At 41.9% G+C, this 27721-nt stretch overlaps 1 protein-coding gene across 5 annotated transcripts in view; it reads left to right on the top strand.

Annotated features, from left to right (window-relative positions):
* PREX2 (phosphatidylinositol-3,4,5-trisphosphate dependent Rac exchange factor 2) overlaps positions 1-27721 on the top strand; it is a 115089-nt gene that overhangs the window by 16985 nt on the left and 70383 nt on the right. The window contains exon 1 of one of the 5 annotated variants that reach the window (XM_083517528.1): positions 13751-13755. The exons of the other annotated variants lie outside the window; for them this stretch is intronic. The gene's annotated coding sequence lies outside the window, so the exon portion shown is untranslated. Of the gene's footprint in view, positions 1-13750; positions 13756-27721 lie in introns of those variants that run through there. 5 annotated transcript variants of the gene reach the window in all.

The raw sequence follows: 27721 nt of genomic DNA, 5'->3' as shown, positions 1-27721 counted from the left end.
CAATTATTAATCTATATTATTCTTGAGTTAAAATCCTGTAACCTACAAAATAGAAGATATAACACTGTAGTCAGTTGCTGTCCCAATAGTTCAACCATTGATCATTTTTTGAAATGTACCTAGTGGCAATAAACTTATACTATAAAGAGGTGATCCAGTCAACATAGTATACCCGGACTTACAAAAAAGCTTTCAACAAAGTTGCTCACCAAAGACTCCTGAGTAAGCTTAGCAGTCAAGAAATAAGAGAAGTCCTCTTGTGGATCACAAATTGGTTAAGTTTCATGAGCAAAGAACAGTTCTCTGAATGTAGAGAAGTAGAAAGTGAAGCCCTCCCCCCAAATCGATACTGTGACCTGTGCTTTTTAACTTGTTCATAAATGAGCTAGAGTTAGGAGTGAGCAGTGAGGTAGCTAAGTTTACTGATGGTAGTAAATTGTTCAGGGTTGTTAAAAAACAAAGAGATTGCAAAGAGCTCCAAAAGGACCTAGCTAAACTGAGTAAATGAGCTGTAAAATGGCAAATGCAATTTAATGTAAGCAAGTGTAAAGTGAAATGTTAATTTCACATACACACTGATGGGGTCTGAATTGGCAGTGACAGACCAGGAATGATACTTTGGGTTGTAGTAGGTAGCTCAATGAAGATTTTGATCCAGTGCATAGTGGCCGTGAAAAAGGCAAATTCCATGCTAGGGATCATTAGGAAAGGAATTGAAAATAAGTCTTCCAGTATCATAATTCTGTTATACCATAATTCTGTGGAGTACTGTGTGCAGTTCTGGTCACCTCACCTCAACCAAAATTATCAAGGGCCATTGAAAGCCATTTTTGCTGGTGGTCCTCCCTGCCTCCTGAGAGTTCCAGCACTGCATGAAGAAATGCTTCCTTTTATCTGTCCTTAATCTTCCAGTGGGTGGCGCTGTGGGTTAAACCACAGAGCCTAGGACTTGCCGATCAGAAGGTCAGCAGTTCGAATCCCCGCAACGGGGTGAGCTCCCATTGCTTGGTCCCTACTCCTGCCAACCTTATCCCTTATGAAGAAAGGTTGCAATGTTTGGGGCTTTTAGCTTAGAGAGAAGGTGACTAAGAGATGACATGATATAAGTGTATAAAATTATGCATGGAATGGAGAAAGTGAATAGTCCCCCGCCATCCAATGAAGCTAAATGCTGGAAGATTAAAGGTAAAGGGACCCCTGACCATTAGGTCCAGTCGTGACCGACTCTGGGGTTGCAGCACACATCTCGCTTTATCGGCCGAGGGAGCCAGCGTACAGCTTCCGGGTCATGTGGCCAGCATGACTAAGCCGCTTCTGGCGAACCAGAGCTGCACACGGAAACGCCGTTTACCTTCCCACCAGAGTGGTACCTATTTATCTACTTGCACTTTGATGTGCTTTTGAACTGCTAGGTTGGCAGGAGTAGGGACCAAGCAATGGGAGCTCACCCCGTTGCGGGGATTCGAACTGCTGACCTTCTGATCGGCAAGTCCTAGGCTCTGTGGTTTAACCCACAGCGCCACCCACTGGAAGATTAAGGACAGATAAAAGGAAGCATTTCTTCATGCAGTGCTGGAACTCTCAGGAGGCAGGGAGGACCACCAGCAAAAATGGCTTTCAAAGAGGATTAGGAGAGGGCTATCAAAGGCTACTGGCCATGATGGCTCTGCTCTGCCTCCACAGCTGGAGGCATCAATGCTCCTGGGTGCTACTTGCTGGAAACTGCAGGAGGAGAGAGTGCTCTTGTGCTGAAATCCTGTTTGCTGGTTTCTCACATTGTTAGGCATTGTGAGAACAGGATGTTGGGCTGGATGGGCTGCTGATCCAGCAGACTGTGCCTATGCTCTTAATTCAGGTTTGTCTTGATTTGTGATGGTGTTTTCCTCTGGCTGCTAGCCTGCCTTGCATGTGAGTTTTTCCTTCTTCCCAGGCAAACCTACCTTTGTGCATTGAATCAGGAGGAACAGGAAACTACAACCCCCCTGCAGGAAATACTGTTCCTTTGAAAGCTTAGAAGTGCCCAGGCCATTTAAGGATGAAGACTGTTTCTAGCAAGCACCCGCTCCTGCTGGTTCTGCTGACACTACGGTGGGAGGCCTTCCATCAAGTCCTGAATGTTGTCACTGCTAGGTGAATGGGGAGGGAGGGCAGCGAGGTCCAAGGTGCTTATACAAAAGGAGAAACAGGAGAAATAAGATATTCTGACTCTCTATGATGAGGTCCAAGCATCAGAGCTCGCCTCAGAAAAACACACACATTGTTTTCAATTAAAAACAAAGTCTTGTTTGCTGAGCCCAGTTCCAGGTCAAGCTATAGGGAATTTGCTCATCACTAGATTCAAGAGAAAGGGGTCTCAGAAACCTCTGCTGTTTTGTTCTTATGATGTAGTGTACAGATTTAGGCAGGGAATCAGAGATGTGTTGTTCAGGGACCCTCATCTACAGATCATAGCATCCAGCAGCAGGTTGCAGGCACAGCATTACACATAGAAGGGTGTGCATGTTGACCTGTGAAACATGTTATCTGTGCTGGGTTGGGGAGCTTGAGAAGGTATGGTAAGTTCAGAGCAGGAGGGTAATCCACAATATGGGAGGAACACTTTGGCACTATTTTTAACACAAAAATGGGCGACCGAATTAAAGAAATGCAATGTGTTTCTTGACCTCTCAAGTTTCCCCCCAGTCTATGTCAACACAAGGTAACCAGGGATCTAAATTTAGATTTCTTGCATGTTAGTTATCTTAACTGTGTTCCATATCTCACTTCCAAATGGCTTGTATTTTATTCATTGAAAAAGTATTAATCAAATATATAGTATGGTAATTTGTGACTTTATAATGGCTAAGAAAGCTGCACAGTGTGTTGTGGAATTTTTTTAATGGGAAGGGGAAAGACTTCAGCTGCTGTGCTTTTTGATAAGGCTGTGCGATTTCCTTTTCCTCTGCTCTCTAACACACCACTTGTATGGCTGATGCATCATATAAAGTCAAAAGGAAGCTGAGACACAATTACCATAGAAAGTCAAAATCACTTCCATTCACTTCCAGTTTCTGCTGTTTTTGTCTACTCTGTTACAAAGTAAGGAAAACAGTGAATGGTTACTTAGTGACTAAGAATTAAATATCAATAGCACCACCTGCATTCTTTATAAGGTAGAATACTTATTTTTGATGTACATGCAAGAAAACAAAAGAAAATTGAATGCATTTTATTTGCAGGAAATTATTTTCAGACTTCTGTAGTTCATCCAATAGCTGTCAAACATTTAAAAAATCCAGACACTCAAGAAGAGTAGTAAATGAAGTATTTTGTTGTAATAATTAAACATTTTAACACATCAGATCTACATATTTCACAATGTCAATTCATTTATTTAATTTAAGCACAAGTTCAGAGTCAAATTTATGCAGTTTGATTTTTTCACTAGCAATTCAGCAAAAAATAAGTGATGAATTGAGTGAGAATATGAAAGTTGTAACTAATGCAACATATGTTTAGAACTTGTTAGAATTTGTATTATTCAATGTAGAAAATGCAGGATGTGGTGATTAATTTTTCAATTTATTAGAATTTGCAAATAGAAAAAGAAAGGGAGAAAGCAAACTAGGAGTTTGAATGAAAAATTATGAGACATGCATGAACCATGTTAAAACTGTGATAGTATTAGATCCAAAAAGAATGAATACTGTATGAAAGAGAAATTAACAATGCAATTACTAGCCCCATTGAATGTAGTGTGGATTCCCAGAGAGAAGATTGCAACTGCTTTGATCCTCCTGTGGTTGGGCTTGCTGATCAGAAGATCATTGATTCAAATCTGCCCGACAGGGTGAGCTCTAGTTGCTCTGTCCCAGCTTCTGCCAACCTAGCAGTTCGAAATCATACCTGTGCAAGTAGATAAGTACTGTATTTTTTGCTCTATAGGACGCACCCGACCATAGGACACACCTTGTTTTAGAGGGGGAGAACAAGGGGAAAAAATTCTCCCCCTCTCTGCTCAGCGCCCCTTCAGCGAAGTGGCAGGAGAAACGGGGCCCCTTCCATTTCTCCTCCCGCTTTGCTGAAGGGGCGCTACCCAGCTCTCCCTCTCTGCTGAAGCCAGGAGAGTCTTGCTCTTCCGGCTTCAGCAAAAGGAACCCGAAGCCTTCGGAGCACAGTGCGAGGTCCCACTGCGCTCCAAAGGCTTCAGGCAGCTATCTCTGAAGCCTGGAGAGCATGAGGGGTCGGTGCGCACCGACCCCTCTCGCTCCCCAGGCTTCAGCGAAAGCAACACGTAGCCTCCGGAGCGCGGAGGGAGCGCTCCCTCTGCGCTTCGGAGGCTTCGCGTTGCTATCGCTGAAGCCAAGGAACCTGCGTTCGCTCCATAGGACGCACACACATTTCCCCATAATCTTTGGAGGGGAAAAAGTGCGTCCTATAGAGCAAAAAATACAGTAGGTTCCACTGTGACAAGAAGATAAATGGCATTTCCATGTGCTCTGGCTTCCGTCACGGTGTTCTCTTGTGCCAGAAACAGTTTAGTTATGCTGGTCACATGACCTGGAAAGTTGTGGACCGGTTCCCTTGGCCTGAAGCAAGATGAGCGCCACACCTCATAGTCACCTTTGACTGGACTTAACTGTCCAGGAGTCCTTTACCTTTTTTACTTCTATCTGCTGCTGCATTACTGTGAGTTAAGCCATGGTTTGACTTAGCGTTGCATCCAAAGTTGCTCCAGACAAACCATGAGTTGTAGCCAAGGTTTGTTGTGTGGCATACCACTTGTGGTTTGTGTCAGGGAGATAAACCATGAGCCTGGGTTCAGATGTAATGCTAAGCCAAACCATGGCTTAGCTCGTGGTGTCATGAGTCCTGTGGTAATGCCATGAAGAGAATGGTTGGATCCTGAGGAGGAATAGAACTCAGAAAGTTGGAACTGGTTGACCCTGGGGAGGGTCAGTATCTGTAGCTTTTAAAGCTCTAGGGCACCAATCTTCTTCAGTCTGTAGCACCCAGGTTTCCAGTTCTGTTTTATAATTGGCAGGGGTGGAAACAATACTCCCACATAATAACTTGCTACTACTGAACTGATCAAGCTACATACAGTTGCTTTGTCAGAGGCAAGACCTAAAACTTTAACAGATGGTAAATACTGTCTGACATCTACTTTCCATGCGATGCCAGGATTGAAACTGAAATTGAGGTGCCAGAGTCTTGATTATTTAATGAAACTCCTATGCAGTCCTATGCCTCTGGGTATAAGGCGGTATATAAATTCAATAAAATAAAGGCTAGAGACTGTTTTTTGTGCCTAGTACTAACAACATAAGAGAGGCTTGTGACTTTTTCTTTTTTTGTGTGTATATCCACACAACTGCAGATGTGATCAGGTTGACTTGAAAACAAGGGAAGGGATTTTTCCTGTTATTTTTGTTCTAATGTTTGTACTCTAGTTTGTACCCTAAACTATGGCTGTTTTCTTCAGATAGATGAATAAAGAAAAAGCAATTTTCCGTTTATTTTTATTTACTGCCATGCTGGCAATTTATCTTGAAACCAATTCAACAGCACACAAATGGATGTTTCTTGGGTGTTTTTAGGAAAACTAAATTATTGATCTGTCATTTTAAAATAATGGCTATTAATATAAATAGGTGCACTGTGTGAAACCCAAACAATTTCTATGTATTGTTTTCTAAATGCAGAAGAAGTATTTTACCACTACCACTGCAGAGAACAGAAAGGTTTCCAAAGCATCCTGGGGTGACCACCAGACACAGCAACTGCTAATGCAAATAAATGGTCATATGGCACTTAATGAAATGATTGGTTGCACTAAAAAGATCTAAAAGAGAAATTTTGATAAATTAGCTTGTCATGAGTCCAGTTAAATATGATGGGTGGAGGAACAAATGGACTTAAAGTACACTTACACCACAGGGCATTTGAGGCCCAGACTAGGGAATGATTACAGTGCAAAACCTGGGCTTAACACATACTTTGTTCACTAACTTCCACCTTACAGCCTTGGATTCAAACAGAAATCAAACATTGCTCTGTCTCTCTCTCCAGCTTGCTGTTTTGCCTATAGTTCACATTAATGCAACTCTGTGCCCTCAAGTTTGGCTTTGTCTGTTGAGGGAGACCCATTTGCTTTCTCACACTGAGCCCCTTAATCCTCCTCACCTCACCAGGAAGCTAGTTTGGCTATTCCAGGAATTAGAGTGCTTGATTACCTGTTAAGGTTTGCTGGATGCAAGGATTAGAGGGGCATGACATATGACTTAACACCCTGCCTCCCCCCCCAACTCATAACACTATATCCCATTCCACCTTCCATGCTTAAAACATCCCTATTTCAATAGTTCTTTGTGTATGCTTAGCAACATTTTTATTCTTTAAAAGTGTTTGTTTGACACCCCCCCAAAAAACCCAACCCTTTCAGTTTCCTTTTCCTTTTCCTATTTTGTTAACCTTCAGTGATTCCTTGTTCTATGGAACCCAGTGTGTGCAATTTCTTAGCCTTTATCAGCCTACTATGTTACATTCCTTTCCATTCCAAAGTTATGAAGAGTTACATATTTAATAATTGTACGTATGAAAAATGGTTGCCCATTGCTTTTACCTTTGAACAACTTATGGTTTGTTGACACACTAGAAAAGATATAGTAATTTGCAATATGATCATGAATCACTTAACAAGAGGCTTGCTTTTGTAGCTTTATAATATTGCTTCTGAAAGCAAGCCTTTGTCAGAACAATGTAAGTCAAAGCTTATATTTGCCAAAGACAGATTATAAGTCTGTGGAACTGACAATAATAGTTAAAAATAAAGATAGTGGATGTATTTTCTTCATAAAGTTCTGGGATCTTATGCACACAGAAGCGGTAGAGATTAAACCATGCTATTCTGATCAATGGATTTGCTTCTTTCTATGAAGTAGAATTCTAATTGCTGGCATCAGTAGTAGAATTCCTGTTATATGAATTGGGGACTAGAACAGTGAAGCTGACTGATGAATAAATACTACAGCAGCTGCTGATCCTGCCAATAACAAGTTACAAAGGAGAAGTTTGAGCTGCTGGGATTTCCCTTTCTGAACTGAAACATTTTATAAACTCACAGAACAGTATGGAAGATTTGAGTTACAAGTGTAACTTGAATAAAATAATATGACCACAGAGTAATATTAGTGTTGTTGGAACAAAGACCAACATAGTATCTAACTGTCAAGTTCTATAAGTAAAGGAGAGCTTGTTCCATAGTAATGCAGAAAACAGGTGCTTAAACACTGGGAGAGTGGACATAACTGATCATTTTGAAGATGTTGAATGCCTTTCTAGACCCTAGAACAGTTACTTGGTCTGTCCGTTGAGTAAAGGAAGCAGCAAAAGACCTTAATGGTATCTTGGGAGGTAGGGAGGGCGGTGGTGGAAAGAGGTGGGTGGATTGGTCATGCAATTTCATTCACAAATGCAAGGATGGCAGTCAGCCCAGACGCCTCAAAGAAGTCCCTGTACAACAGTTTTCAACCTAAATTCATGCTGTTGATTAGATGCAAAATCTTCTTTTCATTTGTAGCAGCCAATTTGCTTCAGTGAGCAGAGGGCCATAACATAAAATATCAGAAATACATCCAACTCTGGACAGAAAATACTTTGTTTCTTGAATTATAATTCCCATGTAGATAATACATTTCTCTATGGTTTGTTCTTTGAATTAGATGGGATAACACAGTGCACTCTTAATAAGGATTTGGTTAAATATCAAACTTTTCTTTCCAGCTAATTGATAGGATTTTTGAATGGGGTAAAGGGGAGTTATCTAGAGTGAGTGAGCCATATAGTATTCAGAGTGAGTCAGCTTTCAATTACTGGGATTTGCAATGTTATCAAGTATGTACTTGTGAGTTTGTTATGCATAGTTTTCTAATTAGACTCTCACATCCCTTTGGCTTCCTCTGTCCATATTTTATGACTGAGTTTTTTTTAATGCAGGGAATTAAACAATTTTTCTTTTAAACTACAACTCTTGAAGCTGTCTATCTGGATTATAGTATCTGCATTATACCTGGTTAAAATTAGTGGAATTTTCTTTGGAAAGCCTGTGATTCTTCACGCTGATTATGAGATTGAGCTTTTAAAATATATATATGCCATTTAAAATGAATGACATGCCAGTGCAGGTAGATAAATAAGTACCGCTGTGGCGGGAAGGTAAACGGTGTTTCCATGTGCTCTGGTTTCCGTCACGGTGTCCCATTGCTCCAGAAGCACTTCATGGGCTTCCATGAAGAAAAAAGGTGTAATGGCAGACAAGCATGCACAACATGTGATTACTACGGAGCTGCAATAATGGGTATTAAGTGCACTATTCAAGCAATTGTCCTGGAAATCCCTTCTTCTTCTTTACTTCCTTCACAACACTTTCCAAGGGTTAAACCAGTAATGCCTGGCTGGGCAGCATGGCCTTGCTTACCTGGCTTTGCAAGGGTGCAAGTTACTGCCAGTTACCAAGAGGAGCAAAGCTGTGGGAAGCTGGATGTGGGCTCAGCAGGAGAGCCAATCTTCTGGCTCCCCCTCTCCCTCTCAGGAACTAGCAGTGACTTGCTGCACTGAGAAGCCAGGTAAATACTGCTGCCCTGCATGTGCCGCTACTGGGTTAAATGTGTTGTTCAAACATATGTCATGGGAATTCCACATCCCCCTGTTAGCACCTTTCATTGGGCTGGGGGCAGTGGGTAAATATACTGCTCATTTAACACTGCCTGAGAGATAAGAACTCTCTCTGATAAGAGCTATAGCGTTAAGAATGACAAACAAAATAAAGGCTTCTCCCGTTAGGAGAAATCAGATCAGCAACATTTTTCAAAGTTGCTCTTTTAAAAGCTGCAGTCTGCTTGACTTTCCCTTGCTTGTTTTCCCTTGCTTGCTTTTTTAAAGATTTTGCTGCAAGCATTCTTCAGAAGTTTTGTTTAATGTGAGGTGTTTCAATACTGCAAAATGTTTGAGAACCACTGGTGTATACAATAAGAGTGTACTTATAAGCAATAACATAATCATTGTGACCTTCCAGATTCTACTGATAGGATTTCCGGGGAAGCAAAAGCAACATTCCCCAGTGCTAGCAAGGATAACCACCTTTGTATAAGTAGAGAAACCCATGAGTAGCTGGCTGCTCCTTTGTGGCAATTTGCATGTATACACACTAAGAGATTCCATGCACTACTTGCAAGTAGTAGTGTTTGGACAGCTGCTAGAGGCTGGCTTAGAGACACTGGCCTCCTTTCCTGACAGACAACTGGACAGAGAAGAAAAGAACAGCTCTTGTCCAAGTCTAACAAGCACCATAGAGCTCCCTTGTTCCCAATAATAGCACCCCCTTTGAGAATTGATTTACCAGTGAATGGAGAACTTGTGCCTCTACTTTAGTGTAATGTAGGAAGCAGAGCACACTGCTCTTTAAAATCTTTAGCACAGCAACGCGGAGGCTACCTTTTGGCAGTGTTTTTAGCAATGCTGGGAAGCTAAGTCAAGGCACAAGTTAAAGTAGCTCAAACCTCAGTCCTAAGCAGTTACAAAATGTAAGAAAATGAATTGAGTCAAAACAAAATAGAAAACATGATGCACACTCACATAAATAATTCTGTATACAGTATAAAAGGTTAATTATTACACAAGTTACCAGGTTAGACACTCATTGGCTGTTTTCAGATGTTAAAACCAATGAACTATATGAACAAGTTTTCGGGACCTCTGGAGAAATGTCTGCTGCTTCTATGCTTTGCCAAAGTTTCCCACAAGTCTAAAAAGGACAGAAGCAGCAGTTTTTTCTGCTGTTTCTGTCCTTCTCCAAAGCTTCTTGTAAGACCTCACCTTTCCTTCCAGGCCTCTGTATTTGCTATAGGTTTCAAGAAAGAGGCAACGCTGTTCCTGACTTTTATTTAATAACAACTTTCCTTCTCCAAAGTTCTCTATTTGCTTCAGCACTCTAGCAAATCCCAAATGATGAAGTGAGAGCTGGGGTCTTGGAAGAAGCTTTGGAGAAGGACAGAAACAGCTGGCCATTTCTCCAACGGTCCTCTTCCAAAACTTTCTGCAAGTGAGAGAAGGGCCCACCTCTCCCTCACACCCTCTAGTAAACACAGAGGGCTGGAGGGAGAGGCAGGGTTCTGCCTCACTTCAGCTGAAGCTTGAATAAGAAACAGTGAGAAATGCTACCTGTCTATTTTCTTATCTGCTGTGTTGGAGAAAGGCTGTTACAGTGAGGCAGTGAGGTTTCTTGCCAGTAGATAAGGGACACTCATTCCTGGTAAGCGGGTGAGTGACAAATAATGTTGATGTCTGCCAATGGCTGTATCTGGTCCACCAAGGCTCTTTTGTGGCCTCTCCATCTCTTCTTATCTGCTGTGTGGCAAATTCAAGCTACTCAAACAGGTTAATAACATTTCTACATCTTTGAGGTCAATTAGGACCATCCTGGAGTTTCACTGCCTATCAGTGATTTACATGGTCCAAACAGTCTAAAGGAAAATATGAAAACTATTAGTTACTAATAATTAAATTAAAAAGTAAAAGTAATAATAATAATAATAATAATAATAATAATAATAGTAATAATAATAATAATAATAAGATTTTATTTATATCCCACCCTCCCCAGCCAAAGCCGGCCTCAGAGCGGCTAACAACAGTAAAAATAGCACAGTTTACATAAAATCACAGTCAATTAATTAAATACATTCTAAAATCAATTCAGTCTAAAATCAGAATCAAAATAATGGCAACCATTGGCTAGAGTTCTATGAGGATTACAGAAAGAGGGGTCAGACTGTGCCTTGGCCAGCTCTGTCTTGCAGGCCCTGCGGAAAGATGTCAAGTCCCACAGAGCCCTAGTCTCTTGTGACAGAGAGTTCCACCAGATTGGGGCCACGGCTGAAAAAGCCCTGGCTCTGGTTGAGGCTAGCCTAACCTCCCTGTGGTCCGGGATCTCCAAGATGTTTTTATTTGAAGACCGTAAGGTCCTCCGTGGGACTTACCAGGAGTGGCTAGGTCAGGGCGAGAGAGGTAAGGAGCCAACTGCTTGGCTTGGCAGAGATGAAAAAATGCTGCCTTTGTTATAGCTGCAATCTGCACCTCCATAGAAGGTGTCGAAGATTACACCCAAACTCTTAACGGACGGTGCTGGCACTAATTGCGCCCCTGCAAGAGATGGGAGTTGCCCTCCCAATGCCATTCGAAAAGCCATAAAAACCAACCACGTTTATTTCTGTGTCACTTGCATGCTTTGTTATCATAGCTCAAGGTACTGATTCAAATGCCAATAGGGAATTAAAACAAAGATGGGGTGGGGAAGCCTTGATACAAATTTTGCAAGAAACAAAGATTATCAAATTAGTAGGGTAGCAACATTTAAAGGAAAGCTGCTTGCTGCTGCTAAAGATTCAGCTAAAAAGAGAGGAGAAATATAGGCTAATGTTCAGAAATTGCTTATGGAGGCATACAAGCTATTCTGTCAGCCATAAGCCTTTCATTTCCATTGATAACTGAACCCCATTCATGCATGCAAACAAATACAAATGTTAATTGGGTGCCCCCTCCCTCCCAAACCTGGGCACGAAAGAGGTCTGCCTGTACATCTGAGAGTGCACAAACCTCTAGATTGGGCACAAGTCTTCTTAAATTTAAGACTGATACTTGATATTCAAAAAGACTTTCTGAATAATTGTTCCAAATTTGGTTAAACATTTCATGGTTGTACAAGAATTTTAATCAGTTTGCCAGAGTATGAAGATAATTGGTGAGAGAAAAAGAAAAAGTGCTGAATCATTCAGACTAAAGTGCAATATTTCCATCCTAGCTAAGCATATTGGCCATGATACAGTTACTCACTAGAGGTATGCAGAACAATTTGTACACAAGACTCAATGAAGCTTTCATCATTTTTTCGCTAATTGGAATCTCTCTCTTTCCCTTCCTCTCAACTGGCATTGCACTGCCACTTCTACTATACAAAATTAAATAACCATGCTGAATTTGCAAAACTAACCATGCACTTTTAAAGATCCATTGCATAGAAATGAGTTCCACTGAAATGAACGGGTTCCATGTATATATATATATATATATATATATGCAGGTTTTGGTGTCCTCGGGTGTCTTCCCGTGTAAAAGTTGGGGTGTCTAGGCGACGTTTCGACGAGGTCTCACTCGTCATCTTCAGGCTGGTGCTTTCGGCTTCTTGTTACTGGAACAGAGCGGGATCTCAGTGTTTGAGTTCCTATAAATACTGTAGAGGGGTGTGGTGTATTGCCTCAAAAGTTCTGGGCAGAGGGGAAGTTCCCAGGCTAGTGTTCTTTTCTTCTTTTGTTCCTTAATTACTTGAGGGATATCTTGAGTGATTTCTTGAGTGATATTCTGAGTACCACTTAGGTGGGTCATTAGGTGTGGATTAGTTGCTAAAGCCTTCGTGTCTTGACCTCTTGAATTTGTGAAGAGTTTTTCTGGGAAGATGGCTGTACTGCACTTAGTTGTGCTTTGGCTTGGCTTCGTGTATAGGGGCGAGCTGTGGTTTTGTGCCCTGTGCCAGCCAGATCTGTGTAGGGATTGCAGGGGGGTGCAGCATCCGGAGGTGCCACTATGGTTTGGTTACTGGATGGTGTCTGTAATTTATCTGTGGAGAGGGTCTGGGTTTGGGTCTGGTGTGGTTGATTGGTGGTGGCGTTCTGTGTGCCTCTGGATCTGGTGTCGGTTTTTGTGGGGAGGGCTAATTTCCAGATGTCTGGCAGGCGGGACGTGTCGTCACGCTTGTTCATGTTGTGAGGGTGTTTCTCTATCTCGATGGCTTCCATGATTATTCTCTTGTGGTGATGTTCCATGTTAAAGAGCAATTTGGAATCTGCAAAATTAATTTCGTGTCCTGTTTCTTTCATGTGTTGGAAAAGAGAGGAAGATTTTTCTTCTTTTTTGACGGCATTCTTGTGTTCTGCGATACGTGCATTTATTCGTCTGTTTGTTTGTCCAATGTACGTGGCTGGGCAGACTTTGCAGGGTATTTCATAGACCCCTTGGTTTTCCAACTGGATTTTATCTTTGGGGTTTCTGAGGATATTGGCTATTTTTTGGTTGGTGCAAAAGGCTGTTTTGATATTGTGTTTATGGAGGATTTTGCTAATTTTATCTTGTTCCCGTGTAAAAGTTGGGGTGTCTAGGCGACGTTTCGACGAGGTCTCACTCGTCATCTTCAGGCTGGTGCTTTCGGCTTTTTGTTACTGGAACAGAGCGGGATCTCAGTGTTTGAGTTCCTATAAATACTGTTGAGGGGGTGTGGTGTATAGCCTCCAACGTTCTGGGCAGAGAGGAAGTTCCCAGGTTAGTGTGCCTTTTCTTCTTTTGTTCCTTGATTACTTGAGGGGTATCTTGAGTGATTTCTTGAGTGATATTCTGAGTACCACTTAGGTGGGTCATTAGGTGTGGATTAGTTGCTAAAGCCTTCGTGTCTTGACCTCTTGAATTTGTGAAGAGTTTTTTTGGGAAGATGGCTGTACTGCACTTAGTTGTGCTTTGGCTTGGCTTCGTGTATAGGGGCGAGCTGTGGTTTTGTGCCCTGTGCCAGCCAGATCTGTGTAGGGATTGCAGGGGGGTGCAGCATCCGGAGGTGCCACTATGGTTTGGTTACTGGATGGTGTCTGTAATTTATCTGTGGAGAGGGTCTGGGTTTGGGTCTGGTGTGGTTGATTGGTGATGGCGTTCTGTGTGCCTCTGGTTCTGGTGTCGGTTTTTGTGGGGAGGGCTAATTTCCAGATGTCTGGCAGGCGGGACGTGTCGTCACGCTTGTTCATGTTGTGAGGGTGTTTCTCTATCTCGATGGCTTCCATGATTATTCTCTTGTGGTGATGTTCCATGTTAAAGAGCAATTTGGAATCTGCAAAATTAATTTCGTGTCCTGTTTCTTTCATGTGTTGGAAAAGAGAGGAAGATTTTTCTTCTTTTTTGACGGCATTCTTGTGTTCTGCGATACGTGCATTTATTCGTCTGTTTGTTTGTCCAATGTACGTGGCTGGGCAGACTTTGCAGGGTATTTCATAGACCCCTTGGTTTTCCAACTGGATTTTATCTTTGGGGTTTCTGAGGATATTGGCTATTTTTTGGTTGGTGCAAAAGGCTGTTTTGATATTGTGTTTATGGAGGATTTTGCTAATTTTATCTGTAGTGCCCTTGATATAAGGAAGGAGGGCCATGCCATTGTTTTCTTCTGTGTCTTGGTTTTTGGGGGGTGTTTCTTTTTGGATTAGCTTCGTAACCCTGTTTTGCTGGTATCCATTGGCGATTAACACATTTGAGAGATTCTGTAACTCAGTTGTCAAGTGGTCTTTGTCAGCCAGGCGTTTGGTTCTGGAGATGAGAGTCTTGGCTACGGAGTTTATTTGTGCAGGGTGGTGGTGTGATTGTGCATGTAAGTAGCGGTTGGTGTGTGTTTTTTTCCGGTAGATAGTGTGTCCTAGGGAGCCATCAGGTTTTTTGTAGATTAGGACGTCAAGGAAGGGAAGTTGGTTGTTGGCTTCTATTTCCATAGTGAATTGTATTTTGGGGTGTAGGCTGTTGAGATGTGTGAGGAAGCTATCTAGTTTTTCTTTCCCGTGTGGCCAAATTACAAAGGTGTCGTCAACATATCTGAGCCAAAGTTTGGGTTTGTGTTCTGACTTGTCTAAAGCATTGGTTTCAAAGTGTTCCATGTACAAATTTGCGATGACCGGTGAGAGGGGTGATCCCATAGGTGCTCCTTCTATCTGTTTGTATCTTTGTCCATTGTGGATGAAGTACGTGTTGGTTAGGCAGTGGTTGGTCAGGTCCAAGATGTATTCGGGGGGATTGTATTTGTTTTGAATGGCTGTCAAGGCTTCATTAATGGGCACTTGTGTGAAGAGAGATACAACATCGAAGCTCACAAGTAGGTCATCGGGATGTAGGTTTTGCTTCTTTATTGTTTCTATGAACTGGAAGGAGTTTGTAACGTGTGAAGCGATGGATTCTGCATAGGGCTGAAGTTGCTTAGCGAGAAATTTAGCGAGATTTTGTAGAGGTGAGCCTATGGAGCTGACTATTGGTCTGAGTGGTGTTCCTTCTTTGTGTATCTTGGGGAGACCGTAGAGTTTGGGGCATCTGGATGATTTTTCTCTGGGGATGATTCTTAGCTGGATTTCTTCACTGATAGGAGAGGCTTTTATTTTGGATTTGGTGGTTTTTTCCAGATAGGTGGTGGGATCTGTTTTTATAGGTTGGTAGGTAGGGTCTTGGAGTAGATTTGATAGTTTTGCTTGGTAGTCCGATGTGTTCATCACAACAGTGGCATTACCTTTGTCTGCTGGGAGAATGATTATGTTGTTGTCTTTCCTCAGGTTGGTGAGTGCTTTCTGTTCTTCTTTGTGTAAATTGCTTCTGGGTGGTTTGCTGGAGCAGAGGATGTTGGTGACTTCAAGTCTGATTTTATTGGCTTCATCTGGGTTGATTTTGGTTAGGCTAGCTTCGACTCCGCATATGATGTTTTCCGTGGGGATGCGTCTCGGGGCGACTGCAAAGTTGAAACCTTTGGAGAGTACTTTGGTTTCAGTTGAGGTGAGGATCCTGTCTGATATGTTATGTACTGTTTGTTTCATGGGTTGTTGTGGAGGGTGGCTGGGCTTCTGGAAGCCCAGCCACCAGAAGCCCAGCCACCCTCCACAACAACCCATGAAACAAACAGTACATAACATATCAGACAGGATCCTCACCTCAACTGAAACCAAAGTACTCTCCAAAGGTTTCAACTTTGCAGTCGCCCCGAGACGCATCCCCACGGAAAACATCATATGCGGAGTCGAAGCTAGCCTAACCAAAATCAACCCAGATGAAGCCAATAAAATCAGACTTGAAGTCACCAACATCCTCTGCTCCAGCAAACCACCCAGAAGCAATTTACACAAAGAAGAACAGAAAGCACTCACCAACCTGAGGAAAGACAACAACATAATCATTCTCCCAGCAGACAAAGGTAATGCCACTGTTGTGATGAACACATCGGACTACCAAGCAAAACTATCAAATCTACTCCAAGACCCTACCTACCAACCTATAAAAACAGATCCCACCACCTATCTGGAAAAAACCACCAAATCCAAAATAAAAGCCTCTCCTATCAGTGAAGAAATCCAGCTAAGAATCATCCCCAGAGAAAAATCATCCAGATGCCCCAAACTCTACGGTCTCCCCAAGATACACAAAGAAGGAACACCACTCAGACCAATAGTCAGCTCCATAGGCTCACCTCTACAAAATCTCGCTAAATTTCTCGCTAAGCAACTTCAGCCCTATGCAGAATCCATCGCTTCACACGTTACAAACTCCTTCCAGTTCATAGAAACAATAAAGAAGCAAAACCTACATCCCGATGACCTACTTGTGAGCTTCGATGTTGTATCTCTCTTCACACAAGTGCCCATTAATGAAGCCTTGACAGCCATTCAAAACAAATACAATCCCCCCGAATACATCTTGGACCTGACCAACCACTGCCTAACCAACACGTACTTCATCCACAATGGACAAAGATACAAACAGATAGAAGGAGCACCTATGGGATCACCCCTCTCACCGGTCATCGCAAATTTGTACATGGAACACTTTGAAACCAATGCTTTAGACAAGTCAGAACACAAACCCAAACTTTGGCTCAGATATGTTGACGACACCTTTGTAATTTGGCCACACGGGAAAGAAAAACTAGATAGCTTCCTCACACATCTCAACAGCCTACACCCCAAAATACAATTCACTATGGAAATAGAAGCCAACAACCAACTTCCCTTCCTTGACGTCCTAATCTACAAAAAACCTGATGGCTCCCTAGGACACACTATCTACCGGAAAAAAACACACACCAACCGCTACTTACATGCACAATCACACCACCACCCTGCACAAATAAACTCCGTAGCCAAGACTCTCATCTCCAGAACCAAACGCCTGGCTGACAAAGACCACTTGACAACTGAGTTACAGAATCTCTCAAATGTGTTAATCGCCAATGGATACCAGCAAAACAGGGTTACGAAGCTAATCCAAAAAGAAACACCCCCCAAAAACCAAGACACAGAAGAAAACAATGGCATGGCCCTCCTTCCTTATATCAAGGGCACTACAGATAAAATTAGCAAAATCCTCCATAAACACAATATCAAAACAGCCTTTTGCACCAACCAAAAAATAGCCAATATCCTCAGAAACCCCAAAGATAAAATCCAGTTGGAAAACCAAGGGGTCTATGAAATACCCTGCAAAGTCTGCCCAGCCACGTACATTGGACAAACAAACAGACGAATAAATGCACGTATCGCAGAACACAAGAATGCCGTCAAAAAAGAAGAAAAAACTTCCTCTCTTTTCCAACACATGAAAGAAACAGGACACGAAATTAATTTTGCAGATTCCAAATTGCTCTTTAACATGGAACATCACCACAAGAGAATAATCATGGAAGCCATCGAGATAGAGAAACACCCTCACAACATGAACAAGCGTGACGACACGTCCCGCCTGCCAGACATCTGGAAATTAGCCCTCCCCACAAAAACCGACACCAGAACCAGAGGCACACAGAACGCCATCACCAATCAACCACACCAGACCCAAACCCAGACCCTCTCCACAGATAAATTACAGACACCATCCAGTAGCCAAACCATAGTGGCACCTCCGGATGCTGCACCCCCCTGCAATCCCTACACAGATCTGGCTGGCACAGGGCACAAAACCACAGCTCGCCCCTATACACGAAGCCAAGCCAGAGCACAACTAAGTGCAGTACAGCCATCTTCTCAGAAAAACTCTTCACAGGCTCAAGAGGTCAAGACACGAAAGCTTTAGCAACTAATCCACACCTAATGACCCACCTAAGTAGTACTCAGAATATCACTCAAGAAATCACTCAAGATACCCCTCAAGTAATCAAGGAACAAAAGAAGAAAAGGCACACTAACCTGGGAACTTCCTCTCTGCCCAGAACGTTGGAGGCTATACACCACACCCCCTCAACAGTATTTATAGGAACTCAAACACTGAGATCCTGCTCTGTTCCAGTAACAAGAAGCCGAAAGCACCAGCCTGAAGATGACGAGTGAGACCTCGTCGAAACGTCGCCTAGACACCCCAACTCTTACACGGGAAGACACCCGAAGACACCAAAACCTGCATATATATATATATATATATATAGGACTGGGATCTAAAATATGTGGGATCTAAAATATGACATGATGGGAGAGCTGTTTACAACAAACCAGAGAGGGCACAAGGAGAAATATTTTCTTATTCACACATGAAGAAGAGCCATTACTGAGTGACTGTTAAAGGACTAGAATGCCTCTCTAACAATCAAAAGTTCATCTCAATCATGAAGCAAGTATTAAACAGTAGTTATTGAGATTTTATTAATTACCAAATTCATTATGAAAAATATTTTTTGTACTTAAGGCAATTTAGTTTAAGGATAACAAACAGCACAATCCTATACTTGTCTACTCAAAAGGCCCATTGAGATCTGTGGGGCTTACTATCAGGTAAGTGGGTGTAGGGACTGGGCAGAGGAGGAATGGTGGAGACCACCTCCCTATCCTGACCCTCCCAGGAAGCAGGAAGAGGAAGACAGTATAGATTTACAACAGTGGTTTGCGGGAGATCACAGCTCAGAGGCAGATGAAGGGAAAAGGGGAAATAACGGGAGAGGAGGAGCAGGCAGAACCGGAGCAGCTGGCTGCCATGGTGCCATTAGAAAGCATTCCAGACCCTTAATCTCTCAGAACCCAGCTTGCCTTAAATTAGGAGAGCAAAGTGCTCAAAGACAGAGGGAATTTAGCAGCACTGGTAGAAGTGACGAATAAGGAAGTGGGAGAGACAGGGTGGGGGTAGAGATTCACTTTGGACAACACCATTATCCAAGAGGCTGGGTTCTATAGTAAGGTTACCAAAAAATTTACAATTAATCCAGGGACGCTTTTCAACTTCCTACTAAATAGATGGATTTTGTCAGGGGACTGATTTGTAAATCCGGGAACTGTCCCCGGGAAATGGGGATCTCTGATAACCTTATTCTATAGCCTCTCTCTGTAAAGATAGAAATAAAAAGACAGTAAGAAACTTTTCCTTGTCTTTATACTTTCCTGGGCAGCCAGCTGGGAGCTGACAACAGCATCCTGACAGTAGGATTGCAAGCAAAGTTTCTATAGAGAGAAATAAAATGTGATAAAATGTATGCAAAATATTTCAGTAGGAAAATTAATTTTGTGCTCACAATATACAGTATTTCAAAGAGAAGAAACACCCCTGAGCAAATCTTTTCTTTGCCAAGGGACTGGAACGGTCGCCATCCTCTCTCATGGCATCAATATAGAGCATGACGACTATGATTTATCAATGACTCTTGGCATTCCATGTATTTTTTTTCTGCGATACATGGATTACAATAATTTAAAACCATATATATTGAAAACATGCTTTGGCATGAACTTGTGCATGGAAAAATCATTATGATATTTGAACCAGGTAGCAATTATTTCTTACAGTAATTCAGAGCTATGTATTATATTGCAAGTGCCCACAAAGCACAGTTGAAATCCCTGAACACTTTTTGTTTGGCTACCAGCTTGCATCTAAATAGATGTTATTTTCACAGATGGCTTAAGATGGGATATATATTAAAACTTAGCTTGATATTAATTAAGTCAATGGCATGTGCATTATGCAGCTTCACATTCTGTTAAAAGAATTAACCTACTGCTTTGGCATTGATCAAACTTTGTTCATTTCCTTGTAATTCTTTTCTTTAAGAGGAGATCAGCCAAATCAATGTCTCCTGACTGTGATGTCATATGAGTCAAATGAAATATTGTGTATCATTTTTGTGGTGCTATAGACATTTTGTATTGTGATTGCACTTACTCACATTGAAAGTGGCTATCCATGTGACTTCCCTGGGACCTGAGACCCCGAAAAGCCCCTACCAGCCAAGAGTAGAAAATAGTAGACTTGATGGACAAATAATCTGACTTCCTACAAAGCAGTTTCCCATATTTATTTGGGTCCGTCTCCACCTAAATGTGCTTACTGTTCTGTTCAAAACAGTTTTGGTATAAGCACCAAATGCTACATCAGGTGGGGTCCTAAACCTTACCTGCAACATTTCTGTTTAGTCTGTAATACTCATCTGCACCAGACTAGATGTTATGAAAGAAACATACCCATTTCTTCATCATAATGCTAATATAGGACGTTTGGAAGGGGGAAATCATTTTTCCTCAGCCTACTGATTCTCCTTTGCAAATGTTTCTTATCCGAGCAGATTTGAATGTTTTTCCCTAGCCAGTTTCCAAAACCAGAAGTGAGTCCACATGAAGCAGGTTAGGGATGCCTGGGGTGGATTCACCTTCCCACACTCCTTCATGAGAGCCAATGTGGTGTAGTGGTTAAGAGCGGTAGTCTCGTAATCTGGGGAACCGGGTTCGCGTCTCCGTTCCTCCACATGCAGCTGCTGGGTGACCTTGGGCCAGTCACACTTCTTTGAAGTCTCTCAGCCCCACTCACCTCACAGAGTGTTTGTTGGGGGGGGGGGGAGGAAGGGAAAGGAGAATGTTAGCCGCTTTGAGACTCCTTAAAGGGAGTGAAAGGCGAGATATCAAATCCAAACCCTTCTTCTTCTTCATGATGACCAATCCTCCTCTGTATGTGGCCGTGTTCCTACCCACAAATATGGGGTTGCAACAACATGTTTTCCAAGGTAACATCTAGCTTGACCCTTAAAAGGGCATTAGAAATTTCTGCGGCCAACATCTGTGTATCTCAGTGAAAACAGCTGTTGTGAGTGGGAATAGCAGACTAAGTTAATGTTGACAATTCTGATTGGACATAAATGTGGCAGAAAGTTACTCTGACCAATATTAGCACCTGTGTATTAAAATGGCATCAGCACAGCAATACCAAAAAACTATCAGAATTTTTCAGGCACATATTGTTCTCTCTAAAAAATAGCTTTTGAGGGAAGAGACTGCACTTTACCCTGCAGCCAGTTGTTGTCTCTTTTAAGTAACAGTCTTCACTGAAACACACATGTAGTTTCGTACTGCTAATGTACTCTTCATCCAAGAAGCTGTTCTAATGCTATTGTACTCCTATGGAGATAAATTTTGGCCTTATTTCTGCATCTCCACGTGAGATTTCTTTATTCCATTTATCTGCTAAGATTGTGTATCTCATGGTAATCAGATAGAAGCTCGGTTCTCAGAAGTAGCATATTGTCAGTCCAGGGGTTTGTGACCATTTAAATCTGTTTCATAGGAACAAAAACGTGTTGAGGTCTCCACCCTCCTTTGTTCTCAGGATGAACTCCTTTTTTTTTTTACAGCCAGGAAATTATGTTTGCTTCCTTTTTGTCTGTTCCTTAAGAATAACAGGGAAAGAAATGTGTCTTTAAGGTTTGCAGTTAACAGCTGGCAAATGTGTTTGGGGTAAGATATTTTTCTTTATATGGTTGGACAAGTCTTGCTGTGCCTCAGAAAGAAATGGGTCATCCCACTTCCGTGACCTCACAATACCTATCAGAAAGAGCAGGAGCAATATGTGGACGCATTCTGTGCTCCCAGACAAAAAACAAAACTGTGAGCAAATTCAGTTACTTACACTGCATACAGCTACACAGCTGACAGTGTGGTGATTATGGAGGTGGAGAGTGAGCTGTCTTGGGCTCTCGGTGGGTAATGAATGAAATATTGTGCCACTGAGTGAGATAAACCAGAGTTTTGTTGTATAACTGACTAGGAGTGTACATTTGTGGAATTTCCCCACCTCTTTAAGCCAGGCCAGTATTAGGAATCAAACCTCAACAATTACATAAAAAGCAGCAATGCAGGATAAAACAGCAGTAGCAGCAAAATGGATCTAATAAACATGGTAAAAAGCACAGCTAAGTGAAAAAGTATTCACCTGGGACTAGAAAGTCTTGGGATTTGACACAAGGAAAAACTGGAGGGAAAGCATTCCATACGAAGATTGCTAGAACTGGGTATGCCTTTTCTCAAGAAGGCGGCCTTATAATTTAGGCAGATTCATGTAGTGCAAGGTGGCAGGTGAGAGAGCTTTTTCAACCTAAGGTCCACATTTCCTTGCAAACAGTCTTCTGGGGCCTGCATGCCAGTGGTGGGTGAGGGCAGAGGAAAAAGTGGGCAGATAAATGAATATGGCTGTTACCTTTGTACATTGGGCTGCATTCCAGCCATGCAAAAGTCACATTTTTCTATGTCTCCCCTCCATCACTCCATCCTTCACCCAGGCAAACAAGCACACTTATGAAAAGGTTTTAACTGAGAAGCTGGCAGCATTCCCACCTCTTATCCTAGATTATTTACCATACATCTGGAAAAGCCAAAGCATCTCAGTAACATATATTTCCCTGTGGAAGCTGCTCTCTGAAAAGGCACAGCATGGAATCACCTTTTCATTTTGAGCTGTTCGCGAGGAATTAGTTGAAAATAAAATGTGGATTATCTAAGGTTGTTGCTTTTCATAAATCACTATAAATATAGGGATATTTTAAAAATAAGGTGTTTTTAAAATTCATCCAGGTGTGCAGAATACAGGATTTAATTTTCTTACCGGCAGATGCAAAACATAGGCAGGATGTCTTTAATTGTAAACTGTTTAGAAATAAAATAAAATGGATATTGTGTCCCAGAAGGAATTACATTACACAAGAAAATGAGGATTACCCAAGGCTGTAATTTTGAGCAAGCCAATAGAGAGAGAGTTAAAAAAGTAGTTCTTAGCATTCATCCAGGTGGTTTAAGCAAAACGCAGGATTTTAATAAACAACAACAATTTTATTATTTATACCCCACCCATCTGGCTGGGTTTCCCCAGCTACTCTGGGTAGCTTACAACATATCAAAACATAATAAAAACATCAACCCTTAAAAATTTCCGTAAAGCAATATTTAACCAGTTTTGTCTGTTACTTCTTTCCTCCCTTCCTCCCCTTCTCTCTGTTCTGCTGATATCTTGGATTTCCGTGAAAACTTATAAAATCCTGGATGAAAAATGGATCTTGATCTCTCTTGGTTCATGGAATCTTGATTCTTTATTTCTTTTTATAAATATATTCTGAAAAAATCTGAATAGTATAAGAAAGTTGTAATGATAAGGTTTACAATTATTTCAATGGAATGAAAGTACAGAGGTACTGAAGTGGTGGTTGGCATCTGCCTGTCTCAGGAGACAATGGAAGAGTACTTAATTCGTATTTTTGGAAGCACCAAATGAAATTACAGCTATATCACAATTTTAATAGCCCCCTTCTCTTAAAGCTTTCCTGAAGCATTTTAGAACAGGCGTCTACTTTATAGACACAACCATCAACATAAGCTGATATCAGACTGCAGAAAATGTACAAACTATCACACTGGAATTATCAAATTTGGCAGGCAATCAAAATACATTAAAATTCTGTTAGCTATAGCCAGGCTCTTAAATGTCATAAAACGTGCTTCAATGGGAGTTTGTGTGTGTTGCCATGTTAAGAGTTATACAGTATTTACAATGATAATTTGCAAAGGAAACTGCCAAACTCTGGAGAGGAGTTGTTTTAGAACTTTCTCTGACCAGTTAATCAGAAGCAAATCAGGATAAAATATGACTGAGTAGCAGGAAACAACCCCAGGTGCAGTTCAACCCCAGGAACAGTTGGTTCAAATGTGTTAGACACAACTGTAATCAACAAGCCCCACAACAATCTGGATTATAGCATGATGTATGTGTTATATTGTTGTTTAATCATTTAGTCGTGTCTGACTCTTCGTGACCCCATGGACCAGAGCACGCCAGGCACTCCTGTCTTCCACTGCCTCCCGCAGTTTAGTCAAACTCATGCTGGTAGCTTCGAGAACACTGTCCAACCATCTCGTCCTCTGTCGTCCCCTTCTCCTTGTGCCCTCCATCTTTCCCAACATCAGGGTCTTTTCCAGGGAGTCTTCTCTTCTCATGAGGTGGCCAAAGTATTGGAGCCTCAGCTTCAGGATCTGTCCTTCCAGTGAGCACTCAGGGATGATTTCCTTCAGAATGGATAGGTTTGAGCTTCTTGCAGTCCATGGGACTCTCAAGAGTCTCCTCCAGCACCATAATTCAAAAGCATCAATTCTTCAGCGATCAGCCTTCTTTATGTGTTATATTAGAAAATGACTTTTCTCTCCTATGGAATTGAAATAGATTGCTGTTTGGGGGTGCAATGGGAAGGATGCTTGAAGAGGAACAAGAGTGGGGAATCTTTTTTTCTGTTTGGGGCCACATTCTATTGAGGGCAATCTGTTGGGGGAGGGTTATGTCAGCAATGGACAGAGTATGGACCAAAAGTGGATGAGCACTCAATTTCTCTCTCTCTTTACCACCCTCTCTGCTTTCCCCCTCCTTCCTTGACAATACAGTGGTACATTGGGTTACATACACTTCAGGTTACAGACTCCGCTAACCCAGAAATAGTACCTTGGGTTAAGAACTTTGCTTCAGGATGAGAACAGAAATCGTGCTCCGGCGGCGTGGTGGCAGCAGGAGGCCCCATTAGCTAAAGTGGTGCTTCAGGTTAAGAACAGTTTCAGGTTAAGAACGGATCTCCGGAACGAATTAAGTTCTTAACCTGAGGTACCATTGTAGTATGAAATTACTAGGGTTGTCATATTTCAAGGAACAGCACATAAAGTTGTTGAGCTTTTTTTGGGGGGGACATTTAAAAATCTGGACATTTGAATAATTTCCCGAAATTCCCCCCAGAATCCACCATTGGAATCCCGGACATGTCCAGGAAAATCCAGATGTATGATAACCCTAAATGAGACCAAGGGGTGGGTGTGGTCCTTGAGGAGCAGGTTCGCAGTCTGCATTTTAGAACTTGAAGTTTTCTTTAAAAATAGAAGCAGACTGTAGTTCTGTTCTGGGATGGTGGGTTGTTTATTTCTTTTAGTGCCATCAGCACTCCAGCCAAGTAGGGGAAACAGGTGTTCATCCAGCTGGTGACTTCCTGAGAAGAGAGTCTTTTTGTTCAGTATCAAAATGCAGCATGATTGGCTTCTGTCTCTGTTGCTGGCACAGGTTAATTGACATAGGAAGAGGAGGAGTCATTTTCCAGTTCTTCTGTAAGAACTGTCTGAAAAAGTATGTGTTATATGCAGAAACAGAGGGAAGTGCATCAATAGTATTTTGTATGTATATGCTTTGCATCTAACATGCATCAAAGCTATTAAACACAAATTAAGATTCTATACAAATATTTATACTGCCTGATGGGTTAGTAACACAACTGACATCCAAATGATTCAAGGAACACAGATAGGGTTTTGAATATAATATGAATATATGCCTATTTATCTAAATTTAGTCTTTAACTTTTCATTAAAAGCATTACGAGAATAAAGAAAGTAACTACATTTCCAAAGCTTTGTTGAAATAAGAGAGAGAGAAAATGTGAAAGTCAAAAATATGTACTTGGTCACAGGGGCGTAGGAAAGGGGGGGCGGGCCATCCCAGGTGCCATCATGGAGGGGGGTGACAAATTATCAAGGAACAATTACTGCTCTACTAGGGCGGTTCATTGGGACGTGGGTAGCGCTGTGGGTTAAACTACAGAGCCTAGGACTTGTCAATCAGAAGGTCGGCGGTTCGAATCCCCGCGACGGGGTGAACCCCCATTGCTAGGTCCCTGCTCCTGCCAACCTAGCAGTTCAAAAGCACGTCAAAGTTCAAGTAGATAAGTAGGTACCACTCTGGTGGGAAGGTAAACGGCGTTTCCGTGCGCTGCTCTGGTTCACCAGAAGCGGCTTAGTCATGCTGGCCACATGACCCAGAAGCTGTACGCCGGCTCCCTCGGCCAATAAAGTGAGATGAGTGCCGCAACCCCAGAGTCGTCCATGATTGGACCTAATGGTCAGGGGTCCCTTTACCTTTACCTAGGGCAGATTTTTGAAAATGCCTGCTCCAAAGGTCTTATCTTACTACTACACTCATTTAATATCTTGACCCTCCTCCACGAAAATAGCTGTTTACTTGGCCGTTTTCCTATGTCATGAAGGCTGAAATTTCAATTCAGTGGAGCAGGGTCAATGTTTCTACTGTCTGGGGCTGATGAACATATTTGTTAGCAACATGGGGATGTAATTTGCTTCATCTGACTTTAGTTTCAGGAAAAGTTAATTTTTTTGAATGATCCATAATACCAGTAATAACCCTTTAATCAGGGGGCAGGGCATAAAAATAAGCTTCTTTATTTTTGAAGGATGCAAATAGCATTACAATTGGGTTGTTTGTGCTCTCAGTACAATCATTTATAGTGCTATCTTTAATTGTCTTCCAAAACTGAAATTAGCTGGAAGCAGGCAGAAGAGATTAGAATAATGTGAATACTGTATCCTATAGCACAAGCTTCAGTGACTTAAAGGTAGGCTGCCACAATTTAAGGTGGGGCTTCAAAGTAATGAATATGGCACTGGTAATTTATGTAAATCTGTTGCTAAGCCCAAATGTTTATGTATTTCGGCATCTATAAATTAGTGTCAGAAATGTAGGTTAAATAAAGCAGTTGATTCTAAAAGTAAAGCTTGTTTACTTACAAACTTTTATTTAAATTAGCCCTCTAATCCTATGGTCTTTGAGAGGGCTTTCCCCCAAGGACCTCCCTCCCATTGAATCCTTCTCTGACAGCAAAAACAACACCAGCCTTGAACAGGGAGTTCTGATGTCAGATGCCCCTCTCTGCCAGTGTTGAAACTTCCATGATCCTTGACTTGATCCTTGAAAAGTGGGATTTGTTAGGGTAGATCAGAGGGTATGTCTTTCTAGCCCCCCGGAGCTGGTGTAGTTTTAATGGAAGGGAAAATTGTAATTTTTAAAACAATGGAGGGAGAAAGAAGAGCACAAGAGTGTTGTTCCATCTTCACTGTCCTGCTGGAGAGAACCGGGCAGGCCACTAGATGAGGCAGATCAACCACAGTCAGCCCCCAGCCCCATTTTATTATTTGCTTGCTTGTTTATATGATTTATCACCCACCTTCACTATGAGGTCCCAGGGTGGGTTACAACAAATAGAAAATATAATTTAGGACTGCACCCTAACACAGTTGGAAAAATAAGCACTGAGAATCTACACAGGCAGATGTTTTGTAAACATGTTGAACTAATATAGCAAGAATATTTTATGTTTTCATAAAAATTAATAATAGCGTGAAATGAACAAGGGTTACGCATTCCACCCCCTCTCAGGAACCACCATGTCCTGTTCCCCATGCCCTGACCCCCTGAAGTGGATTTTGGGGGAGGGCACTGGTGACTGCAAGGGGGTGGGGAGGAAAGGCCCTTTCATGATTTCCCTTCTTGTGTTTCTCAGAATACAAGCCAATAATATTATTATGTTGTAGGAGAAGGAAGCAGTCACCTACCACACTTCCACTGTATGAAAACCTCTGTTGTAGAATAAGATGGTCTCTTATAAAAACTGTGATGAAGGACAACAGACACAAACCAGAGAGAGGGAAAGAGAAAATGTTCTGGCCACATAAGAGAAGATGATTAACAGTTAGGAAGTATGTGTCTGTATTGCACCTTTCCATCATTGATGCCCCAGGCACCTCTCATAAATTGATAGGGCTCCTGTAAGCTCTTCCACATTTGTCATGCTGCTAAA

This window comes from Podarcis liolepis, assembly GCF_965112155.1.
Source record: "Podarcis liolepis genome assembly, chromosome: 8".
Lineage (NCBI taxonomy): Eukaryota > Metazoa > Chordata > Lepidosauria > Squamata > Lacertidae > Podarcis > Podarcis liolepis.
The sequence above is the reverse complement of the archived record's forward strand: the minus strand, read 5'-3'. Positions and strand labels throughout refer to the sequence as shown.